This window comes from Maylandia zebra, linkage group LG3, assembly GCF_041146795.1.
Source record: "Maylandia zebra isolate NMK-2024a linkage group LG3, Mzebra_GT3a, whole genome shotgun sequence".
In the NCBI taxonomy this organism is placed as follows: domain Eukaryota; kingdom Metazoa; phylum Chordata; class Actinopteri; order Cichliformes; family Cichlidae; genus Maylandia; species Maylandia zebra.
Window position 1 is genome coordinate 25,329,829 of NC_135169.1, and position 25,014 is coordinate 25,354,842.

At 39.3% G+C, this 25,014-nt stretch overlaps 1 long non-coding RNA gene across 2 annotated transcripts; it reads left to right on the forward strand.

Annotated features, from left to right (window-relative positions):
- The first annotated feature begins 1,900 nt into the window (after positions 1–1,900).
- LOC101474575 (uncharacterized) lies at positions 1,901–19,588 on the forward strand. 2 transcript variants are annotated; one of them, XR_013096467.1, is made up of 6 exons: positions 1,901–1,997; positions 10,451–10,600; positions 16,788–16,865; positions 17,445–18,667; positions 18,750–18,971; positions 19,084–19,588. It is a non-coding gene; the product is annotated as an uncharacterized LOC101474575 (long non-coding RNA). The 2 variants fall into 2 exon arrangements; XR_013096466.1 differs by lacking the exon at positions 16,788–16,865 and having other exon boundaries at positions 19,084–19,586.
- Positions 19,589–25,014: the final 5,426 nt, after the last annotated feature.

A 25,014-nucleotide genomic window follows, 5' to 3' on the forward strand; every position in this document is an offset into this window, starting at 1 on the left:
TTAGGTTATGTTGTGGTGATCATCGGGTTGGGGGATGGGTGTTCATACTGGAGTGTAAAACTAAAACCAATGGAAGATGGACAAGAAAAGTTCAAAGTCATCAGGTGCTCAGTTTAGAAAAAAGAGAAAAGAAGAGGAGGAGAAACGAGCAAAAGATACAGGTAAACAGATGTGTGATTGGATAAAGGCGGGTCATCCTGAAACAATCAGGATCAGAATACTTTATTAATCCCTAAGGAAATAATGTGGGTTACAGTTGCTCCAAAAAGAAATGGTAAAAATAGCAACAGTAACAGACTAAACTCCAAACAATACATTATGTTACAGATTTTAATATTAATGAGTCATTGTCAATTGTTGATTTGTTCTGTTCTCATTGTATGACGAATTATGATGGCTGTTTGGTAGCTGTTTGCATACTATGCATACTCTCTCTAACTTCATATGTGTGTGTTTCTCTGGAGAAATTCAGTATGGTTCCGACAACTCCAAACAATACATTATTATGGCCACAGGCAGGAGTGTTGAGAAGTAATTATTTGAAGTGCCTCAATAATGCTATGCTTTTTATTAATAAGTGCTGTAAAGTTATATAGTGTAGTATTAAGTGGACACAGCCCTGAAAAATAAAGGCATTAGACTACGTGTCCTTGCGGGGTAGAATGCTGTAGACTCTCACTCACACTTGTCTGGGAAAAAGTACATAACACGGGACCATTTTCTAGTGGAAAGTTACTGGATCACTGTTGTTTAGACTAGAATAAGAGAGCTGGTAATAAAACTGTTAAGCTTGCGTCACCATTTTGAGATCCGCGGCACTGTGTCATGCAGTGGGCATCTCCCTTCTAGAAGTAAATTTGTGATAGAATAAAGTGTGAAATGGCCTATGAACAGTGTGTCTTCCATCGGATGCCTCTGAGGAATCAAAAGAACTCGGTGAAGTGTTGATATTTAACAAATGACTTCCTCCATCGGTCAGTGTTGCTTTTTGGTAATCTCAGTCTCTCACTGAACGTGCTCCTGTGCAACACGGGAAAGCCCCTGACAGAAAGTGAGCCTTGAGCGAACAAACAACCTTTATTTGTCACATACACAATCATACAGAGTACAACATGTAGTGAAATGAAATGAACAGGAGAAGCGAGGAGAAAATAAGAACTCCCCCCAGACTGAGCTCCAACAGGGAAATCAGTCTGAGAACAGAAAAAAAACACCTCAGCACATAGCACATGAATCGTCACATCTCACAACATAACGTTTGGAGGGGGGGAGTGAAGGTCTGTAACAGTGTACACGCGTGTGTGAATTCCATGTTTAGCCGAGAGAAAGTGTCCCTTCAGCTGGTTAGGCAAAAGTCAATCTTTGGTGAATGCAGGTGGCCTGGAAGGAAGATCGTCACAACAACAGTCTTGTTATCTAAGCGAGAATTGTTATTCCTGTCAGCTTTGGCCGCGAGCATCCAGCTGGCGCCAGGGCAGCTGTATGAGACGAAGACGGTAGTTGTTTTGGTTAGTGCAAACAAACTGCATCCAATTTTAACATTGATCTAATGTCCATCACTGGTCATCAGGTCTCTCAATTCCCAATTGCTGTGAGCAGTTGGGTTGAGAGAAGAAAGACAATAAAAGACGTGCTGTGGAAGAGAGCCAGAGATCAATAGCAAGTATGATTCAATGCAGAGAGGTCTGTTAACACATAGTGAGTGAGAAAAGTGACTGAAGAAGAAATACCCAATGCATCATGGGAATCCCTCAGCAATGATCTTAGCAATCTGAGGCCCCACATCAGGTCAAAGCTGTACTGATCTGTTGTTCTCACTGCTTGTTTTCTATGCTTTGGTCCAAAGCTGAGCTCAGCTCTAAGCTGGTTCACATGTCTGTGCTCCCTCTCTGCAGGTGCTGTATTCAGCTGACACGATGATGCTGCTCATCTTCATCTTCAGCTATGTAGTTGGAGAGGCAGCAGAGGTGGAGGCTGAGGATGGTGTGGCTCATCAGGTGTGTTTGGCTGCTAAGAAACAGACATGTATCTCATTCTTGTAGTCTTCAAGGCACCAGTATGAACATTTTCTGTCCAGTTTAAACATGAAAGCAGTTTGTGTTTTATACAGCAGGACGTGTCCCAGAAACGATGTGGGCTTCATAGATAATTGGCAAACCTTCTGGATGAAACCCGGTCTTGTTAGGAGAGACGGCATCCATCCCACTTTGGATGGAGCAGCTCTCATTTCTAGAAATATGGACAAATTTATTAAACCCCCCAAAATATGACTATCCAGAGTTGGGAACAGGAAGCAGAGTTGCAGTCTTACATGCCTCACTGCAGCTTCTCTCCTCCTGCTACCCCCCCCAAAAACCCATCTCCATAGAGACTGTGTCAGCTCCCAAAAGGACAAAAAACAAACTAAAAACCAGCAACAAACAACTTAAACATAAACAATTACAAAGAAAGAACAATACAGTATCCACATCTGAACCAAAGAGTAAAACAGTGAAATGTGGATTATTAAATATTAGGTCTCTCTCCTCCAAGTCTCTGTTAGTACATGACTTAATAATTGATCAACAAATTGATTTACTCTACCTTACAGAAACCTGGTTGCAGCAGGATGATTATGTTAGTTTAAATGAATCAACACCCCCGAGTCATTCTAACTACCAGAAATCTCGAAGCACAGGCCGAGGGGGTGGTGTGGCAGCAATTTTTCACACCAGCCTATTAATTAATGAAAGACCAAGACATACTTTTAATTAATTTGAAAGCCTGATGCTTAACATTGTCCACCCCAGCTGTGAAACTCAGAAACCAGTCTTACTTGTTGTCATCTATCGTCCACCTGGGCCTTACACAGAGTTTCTGTCTGATTTCTCAGACTTTATATCTAATTTAGTTCTGAGCTCAGATAAAATAATTATTGTGGGTGATTTTAACATCCATGTAGATGCTAAAAATGACAGCCTCAACATGGCATTTAATCTGTTATTAGACTCAATTGGCTTCTCTCAAAATGTAAAATAACCCACCCACCACTTTAATCACACTCTAGATCTTGTTTTACAGTTTTTCTCAGTCGCTTTGGTGCGTTTCTCAGATCAGAATTGAAATTCTCATAACTATTAGTTCAACCTCCACAACACTCAGTCATTTGTGCACATCATAGTAGCAATTTCTCCTCTCTCTGAACAAACTGCAAATGATTTTGGACATGAATCAGTTGCTTCCATACATTTCCCTGCTGCTTTCTGACATTTCCATTTGCTTATGTCATGTCAGTCAAAAGTAATCATACCTATGGATGCTGAATAGTCGTTCCCAATAAAACTAATAGTCATACATCCATTGCTTGAGTCATCACACACAAAATTGTTGAACTAGTTATCACATGCCAAATATTGGCCATCTGTCAAGCAAATCCTATACCTTTCTGTATCATTGTTCCTGGAAATTGAACAATTGATCTCGGGTGAATTACAGCTGTCACTCATGAGGAGGCGTGTGAAAGTTTAGTTGTAACCAATGACAAACAACTTGTTCACTGTCAATTATGGATGAATCCTGTGAATCCCCAATTGGCAAGCATATATAAACTGCGCAGGAGCTAGTGTGTACCATTTCTACACTTCTGTGACACAAAATGGAAGGTCAGCACCGTGGAAGAGGGGTGAGGATGCGGGGAGGAAGGGGAAGGGGAAGAGGGAGAAGAGGCAGATATAGGCGGATTCCTAATGAAATAAGGGCTACAATTGTGGACCATGTTGTCAATCACGGCCTCACCATGGAGGAGGCTGGTCGAAGGGTGCAACCCAATATTGGAAGAACTACTGTCAGTTCAATCATTCAAACATTCCGTAGGGAAAACAGGTATGCAAACAGTAATACACTGTACTGTACTGTGCCATCTCAGACACATCACATGTTACTGTACTGTATTTGCAATTTCACAAGAAGTTCACTCTGCACCACATAGGATTGTAAGACAACCTTGCGGAGGCGGAAGAGGGCCCCTTTTTACCCCACAGCAAGAAGAAGCCATTTGTGCAATGGTCATTGCAAACAATGCAATAAAGCTGAGAGACATACAAAGCGCTGTCATAGAGAATTACACGGTATTTGGCAATATTGAATCTGTTCCAATTTCAACAATTGACAGAGTACTCAAGAAAAATGAAATCCACATGAGAAAATGGCCCTGCTAGCAGCCATGGATGCAGCATGTGACGACATCACAGCAGGGTCCTGCAGAGGATGGATTCGCCACTCCAGGAGATACTTTCCTCGCTGCATTGCGAGGGATAACATCTGTTGTGATGTAGATGAAAATATGTGGCCAGACAGACAGGAACGTCTGGATGTGCCAGAATGATTTACTGTACTGTTACATGTGCTGTTTATTGTTCACATTAGTGCACAGCTCTACCAAATGGGTGATTTTATCTTTACATGTATTCTACAGTGCACAAGTGACTGTAGCATATTTTTCTTTTGCACAATTCTGTAGGATTACAAACACTTCTACACAATGGAAATGTGAAACGTACGTATTCAGTGTCTCAGTTACTCCCAAGACTCCCATAACATCTACAGTGACTTTACTGCACATTTCAGATGGCTGTACAGGTAGGCCATAGTGCTGTCGTCAGCATTTTCAGGTGTCACCAATTGTTTTTGAAATGGGAAACACTGAAATTATAAACTGTCATAGTGGAAACATGACAATGCCATTTGACTATCTTGTTCATAAAGATGGTGTCAAGACTTTTCATTTTGATGGCACTGACAGTTTCATTGACATGGATACTTGCTTTTGAGGTATGGATAATCAATTCTGTGCATGTGACGTGCTTTTGCAGGCTATCCACTAGGTTTTGCAGTTTGCACTAATTGTTTTGGGAAATGCACTAACTGCTGTGCAAATGTTAATGGTGTTCTGAGAAACGCACCAAAGCGACTGAGAAAAACTGTAACATATGGCATAGAAACTGAACATTTAACAGTGTTTCCTGAAAACCCTCTCCTGTCTGATCATTTCCTGATAACATTTACATTTACAATAATTGATTACACAGCGGTGGAGAGTAGACTTTATCAGAGTAGATGTCTTTCTGAAAGTGCTGTAACTAAGTTTAAGAATATAATCCACCCACTGTTATCATCTTCAATGCCCTGTACCAACACAGAGCAGAGCAGCTATCTGAACGCTACCCCAACAGAGGTCGATTATCTTGTTAATAATAATTTTACCTCCTCACTACGTACGACTCTGGATACTGTAGCTCCTGTGAAAACTAAGGTCTCAGATCAGAAGTACCTGACTCCGTGGTATAATTCTCAAACACGTACCCTAAAGCAAATGACTCGTAATCTGGAGAGGAAATGGCGTGTCACAAATTTGGAGGATCATCATTTAGCCTGGAGAAATAGTTTGCTGCTTTATAAGAAAGCCCTCCGCAAAGCCAGAACATCTTACTATTCATCACTGATTGAAGAAAATAAGAACAACCCCAGGTTTCTCTTCAGCACTGTAGCCAGGCTGACAAAAAGTCAGAGCTCTTTTGAGCCAACCATCCCTTTAACGTTAACTAGTAATGACTTCATGAACTTCTTCACAAATAAAATTTTTATCATTAGAGAAAAAATTACCAATAATCATCCCACAGATGTAATATTATCTACAGCTACTTTTAGTACCATTGATGTTAAGTTAGACTCTTTTTCTCTAATTGATCTTTCTGAGTTAACTTCAATAATTACTTCCTCCAAACCATCAACGGGTCTTTTAGACCCCATTCCTACAAAACTGCTCAAAGAAGTCCTGCCATTAATTAATTCTTCGATCTTAAATATGATCAACCTATCTCTAATAATCGGCTATGTACCACAGGCCTTCAAGCTGGCTGTAGTTAAACCTTTACTCAAAAAGCCATCTCTAGACCCAGCAGTCTTAGCTAATTATAGGCCAATCTCCAACCTTCCTTTCATATCAAAAATCCTTGAAAGAGTAGTTGTCAAACAGCTAACAGATCATCTGCAGAGGAATGGTTTATTTGAAGAGTTTCAGTCAGGTTTCAGAGTTCATCACAGCACAGAAACAGCTTTAGTGAAGGTTACAAATGATCTTCTTATGGCCTCTGACAGTGGACTCATCTCTGTGCTTGTCCTGCTAGACCTCAGTGCAGCGTTCGATACTGTTGACCATAATATCCTATTAGAGCGATTAGAACATGCTGTAGGTATTACAGGTACTGCGCTGCAGTAGTTTGTATCATATCTATCTAATAGGCTCCAGTTTGTGCATGTAAATGGAGAGTCCTCTTCACACACTGAGGTTAATTATGGAGTTCCACAGGGTTCAGTGCTAGGACCAATTCTGTTTACATTATACATGCTTCCCTTAGGCAGTATCATTAGAAGACATAGCATACATTTTCACTGCTATGCAGATGACACCCAGCTCTATCTGTCCATGAAGCCAGATAACACACACCAATTAGTTAAACTGCAGGAATGTCTTAAAGACATAAAGACCTGGATGGCTGCTAACTTTCTGCTTCTTAATTCAGATAAAACTGAGGTTATTGTACTCGGCCCTGAAAATCTTAGAAATATGGTATCTAACCAGATTCTTACTCTGGATGGCATTACCTTGGCCTCCAACAACGCTGTGAGAAACCTTGGAGTCATTTTTGACCAGGACATGTCCTTCAATGCACATGTTAAACAAATATGTAAGACTGCGTTCTTCCATTTGCGCAACATCTCTAAAATTAGAAATATCCTGTCTCAGAGTGACGCTGAAAAACTAGTTCATGCATTTATTACTTCCAGGCTGGACGAGTGTAATTCATTATTATCAGGATGTCCAAAAAACTTACTGAAAAGCCTTCAGCTAATCCAAAATGCTGCAGCAAGAGTCCTGACAGGGACTAGAAAGAGAGAGCATATTTCTCCTGTTTTGGCTTCCCTTCATTGGCTTCCTGTTAAATCCAGAATTGAATTCAAAATCCTGCTCCTCACATACAAGGTCTTCAATAATCAGGCCCCATCTTATCTTAATGACCTTGTAGTACCATATCACCCTATTAGAGCACTTCGCTCTCGCTCTGCAGGCCTACTTGTTGTTCCTAGAGTATTTAAAAGTAGAATGGGAGGGAGATCCTTCAGTTTTCAGGCCCCTCTTCTGTGGAACCAGCTTCCAGTTTGGATTCAGGAGACAGACACTATCTCTACTTTTAAGATTAGGCTTAAAACTTTCCTTTTTGCTAAAGCATATAGTTAGGGCTGGACCAGGTGACCCTGGATCCTGCCTTAGTTATGCTGCAATAGACGTAGGCTGCCGGGGGATTCCCATGATGCATTGAGTTTTTCCTTTCCAGTCACCTTTCTCACTCACTATGTATTAACAGACCTCTCTGCATTGAATCATATCTGTTATTAACCTCTGTCTCTCCTCCATTGCATGTCTTTTATTGTCTACCTTCTCTCACCCCAACCGGTCGCAGCAGATGGCCGCCCCTCCCTGAGCCTGGTTCTGCCGGAGGTTTCTTCCAGTTAAAAGGGAGTTTTTCCTTCCCACTGTCGCCAAAGTGCTTGCTCATAGGGGGTCATATGATTGTTGGGTTTTTCTCTGTATCTACGAAGCACCTTGAGGCGACTTTTGTTGTGATTTGGCGCTATATAAATAAAATTGAATTGAATTGACAAACAGAGGAAATACACAATAGCAACTCTGCTCAAGCTCTGTCTTGTGGTCACATTGCCACACTGTGTTGACTCAAATACTTATAAAAGGAAACAAGGACTCATGTTTTCTCATTGTTGAAGGTCTGTATGTTTAAGTCAGCAATGATTTTTATGCTCCATGCCCAAAATTCAAAAGGAAGGTTTACAAGATGGTGAGAGCTGCTGCGATGTTTGGTTTGGACACTGTGACATATAGAAAAAAACAGAAGGAATAGCTGAAGGTGCAGAGTTTAAAATGTTGTCATTTCTTGTGGAAGGCCACAGTGGAGAACCACAGATGGAGTGAAGGAGGACATGCAAAGGGTTGGTGTGGCAGAGAAGCATGCTGGGATAGAGCGAGATGGAGATTATCCGCAGTGGTGACCTTAAACGGGAAGAATGAAGAAGAAGAAGAAGGTTGGGGACATTTCTAACACATTTTATTCAGGAAGAAGGGGGGCAGATATTTTCAGAAACTGATCAAAGGAATCCTGACTAGGAAGACATGAGTAGATTATTGTATTAACATTGATATCAGCAATAAAGAAACCTGATACTTAAACAATGCATTTGCCTGAGTTTTTCTTTTTTGTTTTTAATTAAAAGGTACGTGGCAACATTATAAGATTTCCCTGCATGGTTTGAGCTAGTTTGTTAAGGAGTGCTCGTGTCCGAGCAGTGACCACATGTAACTGCCTTTTTAAGATGTATTTATTTTTCTCTCAGCTTTGATTTAGTGTTTACACTCTGGAGTTACTCAAGGCTGTATCAGTGACATGAACAGTTAACAGTAACATCTGTGCAACGTGTAGCTCAGCAACAGTTTATTTGTTTTTTATCTTTGTCTTCTGTCTCTTCAGTCTCACACTGATGTAAGTGATGTAAACATCAGGACTGTGCTGCTGGTGCTGAGACATTATACATGAAGGAACTTTGCAGTAAAGACAAACAGAACAAAGGAAATTAGGGGTGATTTCACTTTTAAATAATAAAAAATAAGTAAATTCAAATATGAAATATTTGTTCTCTGGTTGGCTCTTTATTGCAAACTTGTTTTAACAGGGGAAGAAAATTCTGGGCAGCAGAAATTAGTAAACGTTAAAATAAGGAAATGAACTGTTGAGAGTATTTTATTAAATTGTTTATTAGGTTCGTTCACTGAAGTCAGTGCTGGGCCATTTTCCCTTGTAATGTTAAGTTCATGCTTCCAGTTTACATCTGAAATTCATTTTTAAACTCCTCTTCAAAAATGTGAGACAAAATACTGATTCCATGAAATCCTAAAACACTGAAAGTTGCTTTACATTATTAATTTAATGAATATTATTATTATTATTATTATTATTATTATTATTAATAATAATAATAATAATAATAATAATAATAATAATAATAGCTCTTGTGGTTTGTCATTATGTTCACCGAAAACACTTATTATTATTATTATTATTATTATTATTATTATTATTATTATTATTATTGTTATTTATTCTTATTCTTATTCTTATTCTTATTCTTATTATTATTATTAAATGTTGGTGTGATTAAATTTTCATGTGTAACCTTTGTGTGGACAGAGGCTCTGTGATAGAGCAGCTAAACAGCTCCTGATAATGTAAAGAGAAGGACTGCATTTAGACTGAAGGGAGCAAAGAAGACACTGGAGCAACCAAAGAGTTTATTTAGAGACAGAATAAGTAGAAATACAAAGGCAGATGGATAAAATGCAAAAGTCATGCTAACATGGATAAACTGAATATTTGAGAAAGGAAAACCTAAAGATTAAATGAACAGAATAACACCTGGATCTCTTTAGACGCTGAACGACTCTTTCCTTGGGGCTCAGAGTTTCTCTGTCTGTATCGATGCTGGAATGTTACCTTGTTTGACCACTTGACTGCTTTTCTGTTGGACTGTATCACACAGAAGGGAGATAAATGCACCAGTGGCCCGAGTGTGTCCACCCTCCTCTCTCTCCTTCACCCCAACATTAGTATTGGAAACCAGCGTTAGCTCAGAGTAGATTAGATTTTAGTATAGTGCAATTAATTTGGCTATATGATTATTTGATTCAGCTTTTGCTTTGCACCTGCTAAATTACTTAAATAAAATATATTGCATTTAAAAATTATAAACTGTGAACATTATTTTTTAACCCTTTCTGAAACACTACAGATGTATAAAAGTTTACATACATATAAATAGCTCTTACACTTTTCTCCACCCTTTTAAATGACCAGATCCCTGGGTCCTGTTTTCCGGGCCACTATTATAAACAAACCAAGTGCACAGATCACAAACTTGGGAGGCACACTGAAAGTCCGAAAGTAGACTAGACAGGCAGGTAATTATATGGGCCACAGAAAATAATTAAGTTATAGACTGTATTTATATGAAATGTGTATACATATTGCATTTGAATCATTTTAACCACATGTAACACCTGCATGTTTTTGCTGTTGTTGTTTTGGAAAAAATGCTTTGATTTTGACACTCCATTTGATTTCCATGCAACCCTGAGAAAATGTCTGTAGATCCACCCCTGCACATGCTACTGTGGACAGACCCCATGGCCAGCAGTGGGTGGGTTATACCCCTGTGAAACACTGTTAAATGTTGTGAAAGTCTGTTGGGTGGGCTCACTCTGGGCTTCAGTTATTCATAACACCTATCATAGCTTAATGTGCTCCCTTATGGGATTTTTTTCTTATTATTATTTATTATTTCACAGAAAAAGTGCCAGTGTGTGAAGGGTGATTCCAGCTACCTCTTATCGAAGGAGTTGAAGCTCTTCTGTCCGGCTGTATATACAACATGTCAACACACTGGACAAACAGACTCGAAAACCCCCTTGGAGCTGCAATTGATTTTTTATTAACTGGTATGTAACTGCTATAAAATGTTTCATTCTGGCTTTTAAATCCTAGTCTGTTTTTTATCATATATGTGTTGTTTATTTATGACACATCTTAGTTATGATCAAATGTCAGTGTGGATGTGCATTTGTTGTCTTTACTGCAGTAAACTGGGTTATTATCATGCATGAAACCACCTCACCCTTTATGCAGTTAGATAAAGTTTATATTTAAGTATTGAGTATCTTGCCCAAGGATATTTGGCATGCAGACCAAAGATGAGAAAAAAAAACCCCAGAGTAAACCCTCTGACCGGTCTCTCAGTGGAAATTTAGGGACTGCTGCATCTTTGATTTCACAGAAACATGGATCAGTGACAGAGTTCTGGACAGCTACATGGCTCACTGCATGTCTTGGTGGTAGAAATGCAGCTCTGAGCGGTAAGACTTGTGATCGTGGCTGCTGTGTCTACATCAACTTGGAAAGGTGCAAGAACTTTTTAATTACTGTTCATAGCTGGTAGAGTTTTTGATTGTTCAATGCAGACCCTTTTATCTACCTTGGGAATTCACTGCTGTGCTCATTACAGCAGCGTGCAACCCACCCAGCGCTAATGCAAAAATATAGTGACAGTTAACCCTTGGTCACTCTTTAGCAACAGTTTTATGAACAGGAAACAGAAAAGGGGAGTTATACAGAATATTCACTTCAGTAATGGTTTGCAGTGTTGGTGTGGTTTTCGGTCTCCGATGTGACTCATCACCGTGAGGGATTTTTGGTTGCCAGGCTGTGTTTGCCGGTGATTTTGTGGCTTTGAAATTAGTTGTGAATGTACTTGTGTTTGCTTAAGAGCAGACTAAGATAGCAAGAAGACATTGAAATGATGTTAAATCAATATGAGGTAATTCTGTTAAATCAACATTGAAATCTGACATTGATTTTACATCACTTTTGCACCCTCAGTTAATAATGAAACAACACTTATTTATTAAAAGCGAGACATTTTAAATGAGAATAAGAATGAAAAGTATGTCTTTGTGCTCCCTTTTCCCTGTTAATGCCCTATCGGCCCCCCTGGCTAAACTTTGCTAGATCCGCCCCTGCACAGTTACAGCCGTCAGCTACGTAGAAAAAGATCCTGGTGTAGAAAGTAATATTAAATAAATTCTAACAACAGCTTATGAAGGTTAAACGTGCTGCTGTTGTTCAGCCGCTGGTTTCCTCTTTCCGGCGCAAAGTGGGCCAAAAACAAACAAGAGAGACGGACTCATGACAGAAAAGCCGATCAGCTGATCATTAAGCAGTTTCACGATTGAAGTAGCAGCAAGAAGAGGCAGTCGCTCCATATATCGGTTAATGCAGGAATGCTTTACAAACATTCAGAGATGAACTTACACACTTGCTTTACTTCTCTCTGGGATAACTTTATCTGAGATGAAATGCTGGTTTCGTAGTGAGGCTAAAAATACACACAGCTGCTCTATCACATGAGCACACTGCTCCGAGGTGCTATGGTTATTAGCCGAGTTACGCCGTGTCACAAGTTTTGTGAGGTGCTTTTTTGATACTTAATGGATCGATTACATTTTTTATTTCCCTCCGATATCCGATCCAGTAATTTACATCAGTATCGGACCGATACCGATACGTAATATCGGATCGGTCCATCTCTAGTCAGAACGTGATATGTCATGTTTAGGTGGAGACTAGTGAGCTAACTCCCTGCTAACTTCTATCTCTGTTAAATTTGATAAATTCGTGGATGCCTGGAAGTTAAAGTTAATTGTTACACCTGGTAGAGCAGCCACACCAATCCTTTTATTACAGATGAAAGAATTTAGACTCTCAGTGATGCTGCAGTGTTTGTTCGGCTCAGGGAACTGCAGCGGAGTTTGGGCCCAGACACAGCTATTGGCGTCAGTGTTTTTGAAAACCCTGATTTTTCAATGCGTTTGCACCATTGTCCACACATAAATGGTGTTTTCGGTCACTGAAAATGGAGATTTTTAAAAACTCCTGCCAGGGTGGAGCTTTTCAAAAACTCAGTTTTTGCGTTCACGTGTGGACAAGGAAAACTGAGATTTAGTCACGCGATTTTGATGTCACGCTGTGCGCCACATTATTGTTTACATGGGATTAATACAATAAATAAATACTGTTGCTGTTAATATTACTATCTTCACTTTTTACACGCTTACATATATACACATGCAGTTAGTGCTGGGCGATATGACGATATATATTGTGTGGACGATAGAAAAGTGTCTATCGTGCCAATTGTCTTCTATCGTTTCTAACCCAAATTTTATAAATTATTACATAAAATATATAATTAACTCTTTACAACCGGTCGGAGCAGGTACACTCTGTTTTACCTAACTATTTTTAAATCCCTGTAGAACTGGAACCACGTAAGTTAGTGCAATAATTTTTTTTTTTGCGTGTGAAACCGGAGGAGTTGTACTTACATCTTATGCCATCAGCTTGTCCTAGGTCATGGTTTCCTTCCACATATAGCTTTGCAAAAAATGAATAAGAAGCACTTGCAGCAAAAAAAACATAATATTCCAAACTTGCAGTAACAAAAACATAATATTCCAGAAACACGCTTTGCCGATGTTCATAACACTTCCTATGTTGGCATATACGTCAGCGTGAACTATCGCATGTCCGCCATTACCTGCCCGAAACCAGAAGTGACGTCATTTTCGCGAAAGGGCCTTATAAGCCTATGTTGGTGTTTTTAAAAGTCATGTTTGACTTTATGCTTTTCTGTATCGTTTCTGGGATGCTTAGAACTCAAATTACACTGTTGGAAATAGTTTATTTTCATGCATTATAATATTTATTTTCATTTTTCCTGTAGTGTATATAAAAATTAGTGTATCTCAAAAATAAAACTATGAAGACACTCAAAATAAATTTCTCGTGGTTGGAAACTATTTTGTATTTACAGTTTTGAGAGATACACCTCTTAATTTTTTCTAACTAGAAATATATGTAAAAAAACAAAAAAACAAAAACGATTTTCATTTTTTTTGTAGTTTATTAAACTACAATTTTTTGCAATTTATGTAGCTATTATGGACTTAATGCATACATATTATTAAAATTTGGGCTATAACGGTTGTATTGATATATGGAAACTTGAAATGCTCCCACAAATGGCACTACAGCATGTAAAAACATAAAGATAAGCTCGGGCGGACTTGTTTCTATGGTAGGTCTTAAAGGGTTAAATAGCCTGTGGCAAATATATTAGTGTTGTCTTCTCACTATACATGCTCTTACTTTATGCAAGAGAAAATAAAGTATAAAAAAAATGATATTTGTCGCAAAGAAACTCCGTCTTGTGGTTTGCGAACTGCTGCTGCTGTACGTGCACCCGGATTTGCGTCATACTTTAGGGTAACTCAAAACAAAGACTGCACCCTCGGCACTTGCTGTTTACAGACTGCGTACTTTTAAATGACCACAGGTCAAGTGGTTTATCGTGATATATATCGTTATCATGATATAAAATAATTCATATCGTGATAAATATTTTTTCCATATCACACAGCACTACATGCAGTTACTGTTCCTCCATTTAGAAAGACAGAGGCGTCAGAGTGGACTTCTACATTCAACACAGACACTCTCACGATCCGACTCCTGACGCTGGTTTTGAATCGATTTTTTAAATTAAATTATGTATGCTGTATGCATTTTGTTCATTCCTAAGTTGCGAGTCTACACCAACCAAAGTACTGTCTTTAGTTAATAACATTTGAAATGATGAAGGTACTTGGAAAGTAACACAAAATAAGCTGCCTTTTTTAGAAAAATAGAAAAACTTTTCATAAGTACTTAAGGTTTTGTGAGGTTACAAAACCCTGTTTAATCTTTCCCTCCCAGGCTTCTAGACTTCTGATTGGCCAAAATTTCGTTTTTAGCGTTTACATGTGTGGACAAAACTGCATGTGAGCACCCAGCTGCTTAAAGCCGTAGCGCCCAGATTACTTATTACTTATTTACTTATGTAGACAGCTACTTTCGTGCAACTGATATAAGACCCGGTAAGCTGAAGACAGCTTTAACCGTCTATTTGTTGAAAAACAGTAACGGGACCACAACCGCATTTTCTTGTTAGCAACGGTAACGCCATTGTAAGAAAGAGTAATTAGTTAGAATATTCGTTACTGAAAAAAGTAACACCGTTAGTAATGCCGTTACTTGTAACGCCGTTATTCCCATCACAGCTGAGTGGTAAGTATTTTGGTTTTCCATTATATTAGTATTTGTCAGTAACATTCATCTGCAGCTCTGCTCTAAAAGAACATACGTACCTGGGCCCGCCTACTATCCTTGGAAAGGTAAAATGTTTGGCTAGAATCCAAAGTGTATGACATGTCAGGGAAAAGCCCCGAAATAAAGCACCGAAATGTGCGCTGCTTTTCAGTCTGGTTACTACCGTTTATGTCAGAATCGGTACCCATCCCTAATGTTGAATGGCAAAACCTACCAAGGTGGTTAAAGGATAACCATTGAACCTGCACAGCAGTGCAGTGTGTATCTAGTCCCATCAGTATTCTATAAATGTGACATTGCATTTATCTTGAGCTTTACTCTTGTTAAAAATGAGAAAATGCTCCAACAAAGTTATGAGTTGTAAATTGAAAGCAGAAGCAAAACCTCTAAAAGTCATCCAGAACATTCAAACAGCTAAAAGGATTTTTAAATGAATGGCTCTAAAAATCTTCCAAAGACTGTTCTGGTTATCTGCTACAGAGAAGATGTGCAAAAATTATGTACAACTATAAAACAAATGGAGTAATTGGTCAATTTTAAGTATATTCAAATGCAGTCATGGAGATTCCAGTTGTGTGTTGATGCAAATACTATGGTAACACCTTGTGCTGTAATGTTTTTGGAAATGAACTCTTCCTGGACATATTGGCACCTCTTTACAGTCTTTGGGCTTGGCTGTAAATCTAGAAAACAATAAACATGGTTTGTCTTTTTATGACCTGTGTGATTACCGGAGGCAGAATGACAGGGTAGTGGCGTTGAGTGGAAAAAGCCAAGGAATGCTGCTGCTTTTCTTACAACCTGCTTACAGCAGCCTGTAGTCATTATAGTAGAGCTGAAATCCTTTAGCGTTCAATTTCCACCATACACCGAGGTTTCCCTCCACATGACATCCACAGATGTAAGCTGTGTTAAACGCTGCTAGTGGAAAACATGAAGATTTGGGATTCCTCATCATATAGGAAACATACATTTATCAATTAAAGATACCATACAATAGCCTACAAAGGTTCCTGTAAATCATTACTTTCCTAATAAGGGGTCACCAGAGTGTATAGCTTCTCATGACTTGGCAGGTTTCTAAACCACAAATTAAACATTTGACATCATTACGATAACAATAAAAACATACATCTTAGGGTCTTTTCTTCTTCCAATAAGTTTAATTAAAAAAACAGTCAAGTAAAGCACATTTGCTTGTCTGACTCATTTGAACTTGACCTCCCATTTCTAATCTAGAGGGTTTAATATGATGCTGGTCCACCTTTTGCACAGATAACAGATTCATCTCTTCTAGGAAGGGTTTCCACAAAGTTTACATGTGTTTATGTGAATTCTTTGACCATTATTCAGGAAGGATAGACACTGATCAAGATCTGGCTTGCACACCAAACTCATCTTTGTCCAGAGGTGTTGGAGGGAGAAGGGGCCATCCCCAAACTGTTCCCACACAGTTGGGGGCATGAAAATGTCCATAATGTCTTGGTATGCTGAAGGATTTAGAGTTTCTTTCAATGGAACTGAGGGAAATGCAGTCCCACCAAACTTCTCACTTGGCACAATGCAATCAGAGAAATATCACCTCCTGGCAATGGCCAAACACAGACTCATCCAGAAAACATATCTCCACTGCTCTAGAGTCCAGTGATGGCATACTTTACACCCCTGCATCCAATGCTCTGTATTGCACTTGGTGATGTAAGGCTAGTCTCAAGTTCACTGAAGTTTGGAGGTCTGTAGTGACTGACTATGAGAAAAGTTGGTGAACTCTGTACATTATGCACATCGGCATCTGCTTTGTGATTTAATGTGGCCCATGACTTTATGGCTCAGTTACTGTCGTTCCCAGACACTTCCACGTTGTTATAATAACAATAAGAGCTGAATGAGAGCAACCTGTTCTTTCACAAATGTTGTTTGTAGAAGCAGTCTGCATGCCGGGCGCTTGATTTTATGCACCATGCAAGTGACTGGAAGGCCTGGATTCAATGATTTGGAAGGGTGAGAGAATATTTTTGAAATATAGTGAATGGTTCATTTATGATTAGTTTTCATCAGTTTGGGGGTTATGTATTTTATATGTTCCACTTCACTGTTCTCAAAAAAAACAAATGTATGCGGTCTTAAAATACCCTGGCATGCTGAGGAGTGTGATATCTTTTTGGCACACCATGTCTGGTAAAGATAAGAACCACCATCCCAGTCGGTGTGGCTGGAAAAAAGTGCAGCATGTATTTGATATGTCTAGAAACTTTGGGTTAAGGAATACCTGCCTCAATTTCAGGAGCATCAGAACAAAATTTTCCCAAAAATGTAGTTGTCATTCTGGAGGAGTAGGAGGTGATTTAGAGGGCATGAGGTATCTGGTCCATAGCTAGGAGCCATTTTGCATCTGTACAACTGAGAATTTTATCCCCTGGCAATAAGATGGACTCATTCTGGTGATTGTTGCACTTCTCCAGGTTTGCCCTTTCTCACTGTTTCAGTTGATAACTTTTATGATTCGAATTTCTATGGATTGCTAAGTAGCAATAGATTTCCACATTGGCGGTCTAAGGATCTTATCTCTGCTTTTTGCAGATGATGCTGAATGTCTCATCAAAGAAGAGGGGAAAATGAGCTTTCTCCACATGGTGGCTGGTTCATTCGAGAGGAACTCCAAGCCCCATACTCCTCCACATCAAAAGCAGTCAGCAGAGGATTCAGGCATCTGAATAGGATGTCTCCCGGAGGCTTCCTAAGTAAGGTGTTCTGGGCATGTTAAACCAGGAGGAGCCCCGAGGAAAGACCCAGGACACTCTGGAGAAATTATTCCTTTTGATTGGCCTGGGAATGCTTCAGTGTTGTTCCAGATGAGTTGGGTCTTCTCTGCTTAGGCTTCTTTGTCCAGCCTCAGATAAGTAGCAGAAAATGGCTCAATGGATCCATAGATAACATGATTTAATCATGTCTTAAAATGAAGCTTCAATGCAACTGTATTAGATCTTATGGGAAAAAAGTATCATAACTTATATTTTTAAGAAATTGAGTCTGCACAAAAACATAACACAGTGATCATTGGCACGTCGTGTGATGTGGAAAGAGATGATAACGGCGTGGGCCGTCCAGCTTTGAGGTTGTAATTGCCGGGAGGGAATTTTACTGCTGAGGATGACGTTTGCCTCCAAATTTGAAACTTACCACAGGAAAGTGACTGATAATCATTTCACTGCTTTGACTGCATCCCAATGTTCAAGTTGACTATGTTCATGCAGCTGATTTTTTTTTTTTTACATTCAAGGATTTGATGGCCAATCAGACGCCAGTAAAGATGGGCTGGTGCGTAGAGGAGGATCACTTTCTTTAGGTTATATTAATCCATTCTTCCCCTGCTCCACTCAGAAGGACAGAGACTCAGGATGGCCCGACCTCTGCAACTCTTTGTCGTGGTCTCCTCCTTAAAGGCCACCTTTCTGTGTGATGTTCTGGTTCCCTTTAATGTAACAGTCAACGAGGGACAAAATGCCATCCTCCCATGCTTCTTTCAACCTACCTGCAGCAATAGATCTATGCTGTGGGTGAAAAATGGGAAAAATGTGGTGAAGCAGAATTGCAGCACAGACGAAGGAAACAAGTCTGCTGATGCCCAACTGTCTGTATCAACTGACCGTAACTTTGGCTTAAACATAACACGGGCTAAGAAGCAAGATGAGGGAGATTATTTTTGTGAGATCCAGTATGAAGAGAAACGGTGGTGTGTAGCCATTGTGAGGCTAAAGGTTAACAACACAAGGTCCGGATCATCCACTTCATCACCTGCGTCGGTAAGCATCTCTCCTTTTTGCACGTGACATTGAAAGGTCCCACTTACGTCTGAGTTTAACTAAATTTATGTTTCCTGTGCAGTGTGTGAAAAACGGGAAGCAGAATTCCACCACAGACGAAGGAAACACGTGTGCTGATGGCCAAGTCTCTGTGTCCCCTGAACGACACCTTTGCCCAAACGTAACATGGGCTAAGAAGCAAGACGGAGGAGATTATCTTTGTTACATCCAGGGTGGAGGGAAACGGTGCGCAGCTGTTTTGAGGCTAACAGTCAACGGGACATCCACTCCACCGCCTGCGTCGGTAAGCATCCCTCCCTTTTACACATGACAATGAAATGTGAACACCACAGTGTCCACTTGTGTCTGAGTTTAACTGAATATATGTTTCCTGTTCTCTGAAATTCTGTCCTTAGAAACCACAACAAACCTGAGCTGCTGTCAGCTTGACAGAGGAGGATCTTTGGCTCCTCGACTTTGTGGACTGGATGATGAAATCAGTGGTGCTGTGCAACATCCACACCCGATGCATTCACACGGACCTTCCTCCTCCTCTTCAGTTCATCAGTGGCTGCCACCCGTTACACATTTCTCATTTTCAGTGTCTAAAAACATCCAGGTGTGAAGTTAGAAGTACCAGCTTTACTCTGAATGTGCTTTGGGATGTTAAGTGTGAAGCTTAGAAACATTAAAGTTTTTCAGACTCATTGTCACAAGAAATGTGTTCTAACAGGACAGTCATATCTCGTTATAGTCTGTCATTTCTTCTTTGATTTTTATTTTATCTTTAGTTTGCATGACTTTTACATTTTATCCATCTGCCTTTGTATTTCTACTCATTCTGTCTCTAAATAAACTCTTTGGTTGCTCCAGTGTCTTCTTTGGTGCCTTCAGTCTAAATGCAGTCCTTCTCTTTACATGAATAAATGAGTTTAATAGTCTAAAGTGTGTACTTGCAGCATTACATAATTACATGTGTGTTTTCTGTAAAACACTAAAGTATAACCAAACCAAAAACTCCTTTACTTCCCAAAGATGAACATAAATGAAGAATCTGAGAGTCACTCAGAGTGAAACATCTGCAGCTGTAACCAGACTTCAGTATTTTTTAGCTCCATCATAGTTGAGTCATTTTGTTACGGGACAGACATGTGTCGTCATGTTCACGGAGGAAGGAATATTATTAGAACATTATTCATTTTACAATAGATAGAAATTAATATGAAGCCAAACTACAGAGAATCAAGAGCACAAATCAATTATTAGATCATTTCATTTATGCAGCAAAATGAGTTTGTCCACAGAACTGAATGAAAACCACAAACCACAACCACAATTGAGTCTATAACAGGTTGACAACCCACAGCTCCCGAGTCACATGCAGCTCTTTCATCCTTATACTGCAGCTCCACGTAACTTGGGCCAACAAATTATAAGTATTTAACTTAAGAGAGAGATTGGCGCTAGCCTTAACTCATTGTGTTTCTTCGTTGTTATTATTTTTTAAGAGTTCATAATGTTCAAAATGCATTCATTACATAATTTAAATGCAATTTTCTCTGTAGTACTCCATGGATTTCATAAGCAGGACATTATAGTTGTTTATACAAAGCTTAAACATCAAACAATCAAACAATATATGCAGCGTTATCTTCATTTTAGATCTCAAAAATTGGCGGCTCCCAGTGTTTTCTGGGCAGTTTGGGTGTTGCCGACCACTAGAAGCAGACAAGGTGCTTTTTCAAACCACACGGGGGAGCTGTTCATATATTTTTAAGAACATAAGTGCTTTAGTCTATAGCTGTGAACATGTGGGGAGAGAAAAAATCAACGGTCAATGGTGACTTTATTGTCACCAGTGGGAAATTGATTTGATCTCTATCCATACAGAGAGATAAAAACAAACAAACACAACACACACACACAAAGCCCAGAGAGAACAGACCAAATTTTATCATCAAAAAAGTGCAATGGCAACAACCCTTATGGTTTAGTGTTATTAACCATGATTATAGCAGCAAATACAAAAGACACTCTATGTCTCTTTGTCTTCACTGCAGGCACTTTATACTGACGACATGAGGGAAGCAGCTGAAAATCATTAGAGAGGATGGTCTGAACATAACATGACACAGGTCGTCTTCCTCAGCACCTGCCTGTAAGTCCACATGCTGGACCCGAGACCTCCCTGAAATCGAAACAGCCCCTTTAACCAGATTACTAAGTCTGGTCTTATTCAAAGACATATTACCATACCAAACAATGATACAGAATGTTATAACAGGTAATAATCCCTTATTGTAACAAATGCACTGGATTTGAAATGTGTCACTGTGCTCACTGTGTGTGTTGACAATAATATGACACACATGACCATGAATCTCCCCACTCATATGTAAACCAGGGCACATAAAGACAACCACAGGAAGTGAAAAAGGAAATAACTATATTATTAGCGTCTCCTCTTATTAGCAGCCTTTTAGGCTCTCTAACACAGGCAGATCTACAGTTAAAACATGTTCTGGAAATGCAATAGTCAGGTCACGTAGATACATCTCATCATACCTTGAGCTTTGAACTGTGCCATTTTTGGTTTTCTGTTCAAATGAATTCAGGACTGAAACTGAAACTTCCACTTACTAACATGTCTGATTTCCATTTTCTTGCCCTCTGCAGCCATCAGAGTCCTCTCACTGGACATGGATCACAGTCCTTAAAATAGCAGCTTTAACAGCTGGGATTGTTTTCCTTTGCGACTGAAAACTGAGGAGAGAACCAGAAGATGAAGAGACTGGAGCAATAAAACTGTTCAGTCAAACTGGTGCCATACCACCATGCAAAGAGAGAATTATTGAATTTTATTTTATTTTATGTTTTTTTTTCATTTTATTTTTGCATGTGTGTTGTTGCTGCCTGTGTTTAATCAAGTGTGAGACACTTACTGCTGCCTTTCTTGGCCAGGTCTCCTGTGAAAATAGGTTTTTAATCTCAACGGGATCTTTCTGGTTAAATAAAGGTTAAATTAAAAATGAATTAAAATTACCCCACTGTCTAATACTACTACTACTACTACTAACAATAATAATAATATTAATAATACTACTACTAATAATAATAATTATTATTATTATTATTATTATTATTATTATTATTATTAGGTGATGATGATGATTAATAAATATATATATATATATATATATATATATATATATATATATGTTTTAAAAATTAAATGAAGAAACTTTGATATCTTTACTTATGAGTCAAGCACTTGACTCACAGTCAAGTGAACAGTGAGTGTCCTGTGAACATTTGCCATTCATTACTTAGCTGTGAGTCTTGTTCAGTAATAGTGTGTTGGAAAGTCTCTCTGTATGCCGGCTTGTACACATACACGAGAGACACGAGAGTTCTTCTTTACTGATGTTTACTGTGCTTCTCTTAACGTACACAGGTACAAATACAAATGTACAAGAAAATTATATTTCAGCATTAAAACATATTACAATATAAAATTCACAAAATATAAACAAACATAACACTTTGGCCTGCAAGTAGACAAACCGGTGTAAGTGGAACTTAGGATTTATTTCTTCTTTGACATTCACTATGAGCAGCTTCTCTGACCTTACTTCCCAAAACAGGAAGTGACCTCTGCCCTTACCTTATACTCAAAAAATTAACCGGTTATTTTCCTTGTATCAAATTGACTTTACACCAATCCGGTATGCAAAAAAAGGAAAATGTTTCTGCTCAACATAAAAATAAAACATACAAAATAAAATGCGTTAATTACATTATCATTACAAGAGCTAAGCCTAGTGGTCAAATACTAACATTTCACCAACTGTTACACTCTGCCCGTCCCTGATCTTATCAAAATCAGTCAGAGCTGATTTTTTTTTTTTTTTTTTTTTTTTACAAACATGACCTCTGCTGTGATACGCTTTTTTTGTCATGTTTTATTTTATTTTTTATTTATAAATCCTTTAGTTACAATCCCTGTTACCATAGTTTACGAGCTTTATGAGACAAGAAATGCTCCAGCTTTGCATTGCCAACAATTATTTCCTCAAAGCCCGCTGACATAATAACACTTGATTATGGTCTCTGTAAAATCAGCGGTGTGGAAATGAGAGCACCCAAAAAGAGCAAACAATAAAAAAACAAAGCAGAAAGGACCTGAAATGATATCAAGTGTAGTCCTAATTTTTACCACAGGCCTCTGGAAGTGGTTAAAACAGTTCCTTTATTACCCACACACAACCAAATAACCCAAGTTTCAAACTCATGTTAAGCCTCACAGACTGTAACATGAGACCAGAGGGACACGCCTCTCCTAAGACAAGAGAGAGCTCACACCACACGCTGAAGCTGTGAGAGTGACGGTCAGTGAGAGGAGCACCAACACCAGCATCACCTCTGCTAAACACTGAAGCACATCACAGCTGCTGAGTCAGCGCAGTGGGTCTCACATTATTTCATGTTTGTCTCTCTGCAGCCCCCACGTGAAGCAGAGACACACACGAAAACTCCCATCGTCAACACAGCCTTCATAACCCTGCTGCTCTCTGCTGCTGCTGCTGTGTGGTTGGTTTGGAGGAGGAAGTCCTGCAGATCAGGATCCACACCTGGAGGCGCTGATGGAGGACCTGCCAGTGACCTGGAGACGACACCTTTCACTGAGAGGAGCCCTGACAGAGGGACGTTCATCGGATAACTGAAGTGTGTGTGTGTGTGTGTGTGTGTGTGTGTGTGTGTGTGTGTGTGCGTGCGTGCGTGCGTGCGGTTTCTACACCAATGCGACCTCTGCTGTGATGCTGTGAGTTTTATAGGACATAAATCTCAGCTTTTCTGCTAAGAAACATCTGAGATTTGAATGTTTGTGTCATGTTTTCATGTCTTCCTGAGTGTCCCTTTGCCCCTTCTCCAGAAATCTGGCAATATTATTTTTAAATAACAAATGAAACAAACAAATAAATAAAGTAGCCTGCAAAAACAAAACAAAAGAAATAGTCAAATGGAAATTTGGAAAAACTGATTTAAGAAACAAACAGGAGAAGGAGACAAAGCCAGACAACAGGTTGATGGCTATGACTTCGACAAATCAAAGGGTGAAAGGTCAGAAAGAAGAAAAATATTTCCCAGCATGCCCGTCTGCCATCAAAACCTCCCATGAATGGTTTTTACTTTAAGCAATGCTGTGAATGATTGAATGAATAGCTTCATATCAATAATGAATTTTAGCTCAGCTTAAATAAAGTTAGACTTGTTAGAGTTTCACAACAAACAACCGTGACTTAAACTTGTTAGTCAAACTTTCATGTGTCACCTTGTACTGAAAGCCAGTTCATGTACACATAGATGTGTCTGTTGACGTCACTAAATCCTAAAATGTCCTACGATGAGTCACGCTCTATTTGAGACAGAGCCAAACAATAAGTGAGGGAAATACTGCTCGTGTACAGGTTTTCAAGGGAGGCCACACCTCCTCCCAGGACATTGTTTAAAAGATTGGAAAGACAGTGCACATCCCAGCAATCAGCGAAATCATTTGGAAAGCAGTGAATTTTCCAAACTTTACCAACTTAGAGCTTAACACAGTTTGTTTCCATTACACAATCTGTCCCTGTGGTTCCTGAAGGAGAAAAAAAAAAAGCATGATTGCTAAGCATAAATCAGGCAGCATAAAGTAGTCCCATAAATGTGGGAGCTCCTGCAGAGGGGTGTTTTTCTCCCACCACAGACGTGCTCCAGTGCAGTCCTTCAAAAGGCCAACTGCACATCGCTGGACACGGATGATCTAAGCCATAGGTGTCAAACTCTGGCCCGCGGGCCAAATTTGGCCCGCAGCCTAACTACATTTGGCCCGCGAAGCCATACCAAATTACTATCAGAGCTGGCCTACTGGTATTATACAGCTAATATATATATTGTTTAGTATTAAGCTTTGCTTGTTCCATATTCAGTTTTTCAGCAAAACGTGTTTGAGTCCATAAGAAAAGATTCATTCTTATATCTGGAGGAATAAATATATTTCAATAAATATTAAATATTAAATATTACTGGGCTTAAGCCCGGGTTGTTTTTTCAGAAGCCCGGGGTCTTTTGGAGTGTAATTTTTTCATAGTTAGATGCCTGGCTGACAACTGTATAAAACAAAAATTACACACAATATTCGAAGCACATAGTGCACACTGTGGGAATTTACAACTGTGCGTAAATCCCCCCTAATTGGTATGATCTGAGCTCAGGCACTAAGCAGGGCGGGGCAGCTGCTGTCTAACGGTGTGTTCACACCGAACGCGATGGACGCGAATAAAACGCCCCAAACGCCCCTAATTTGA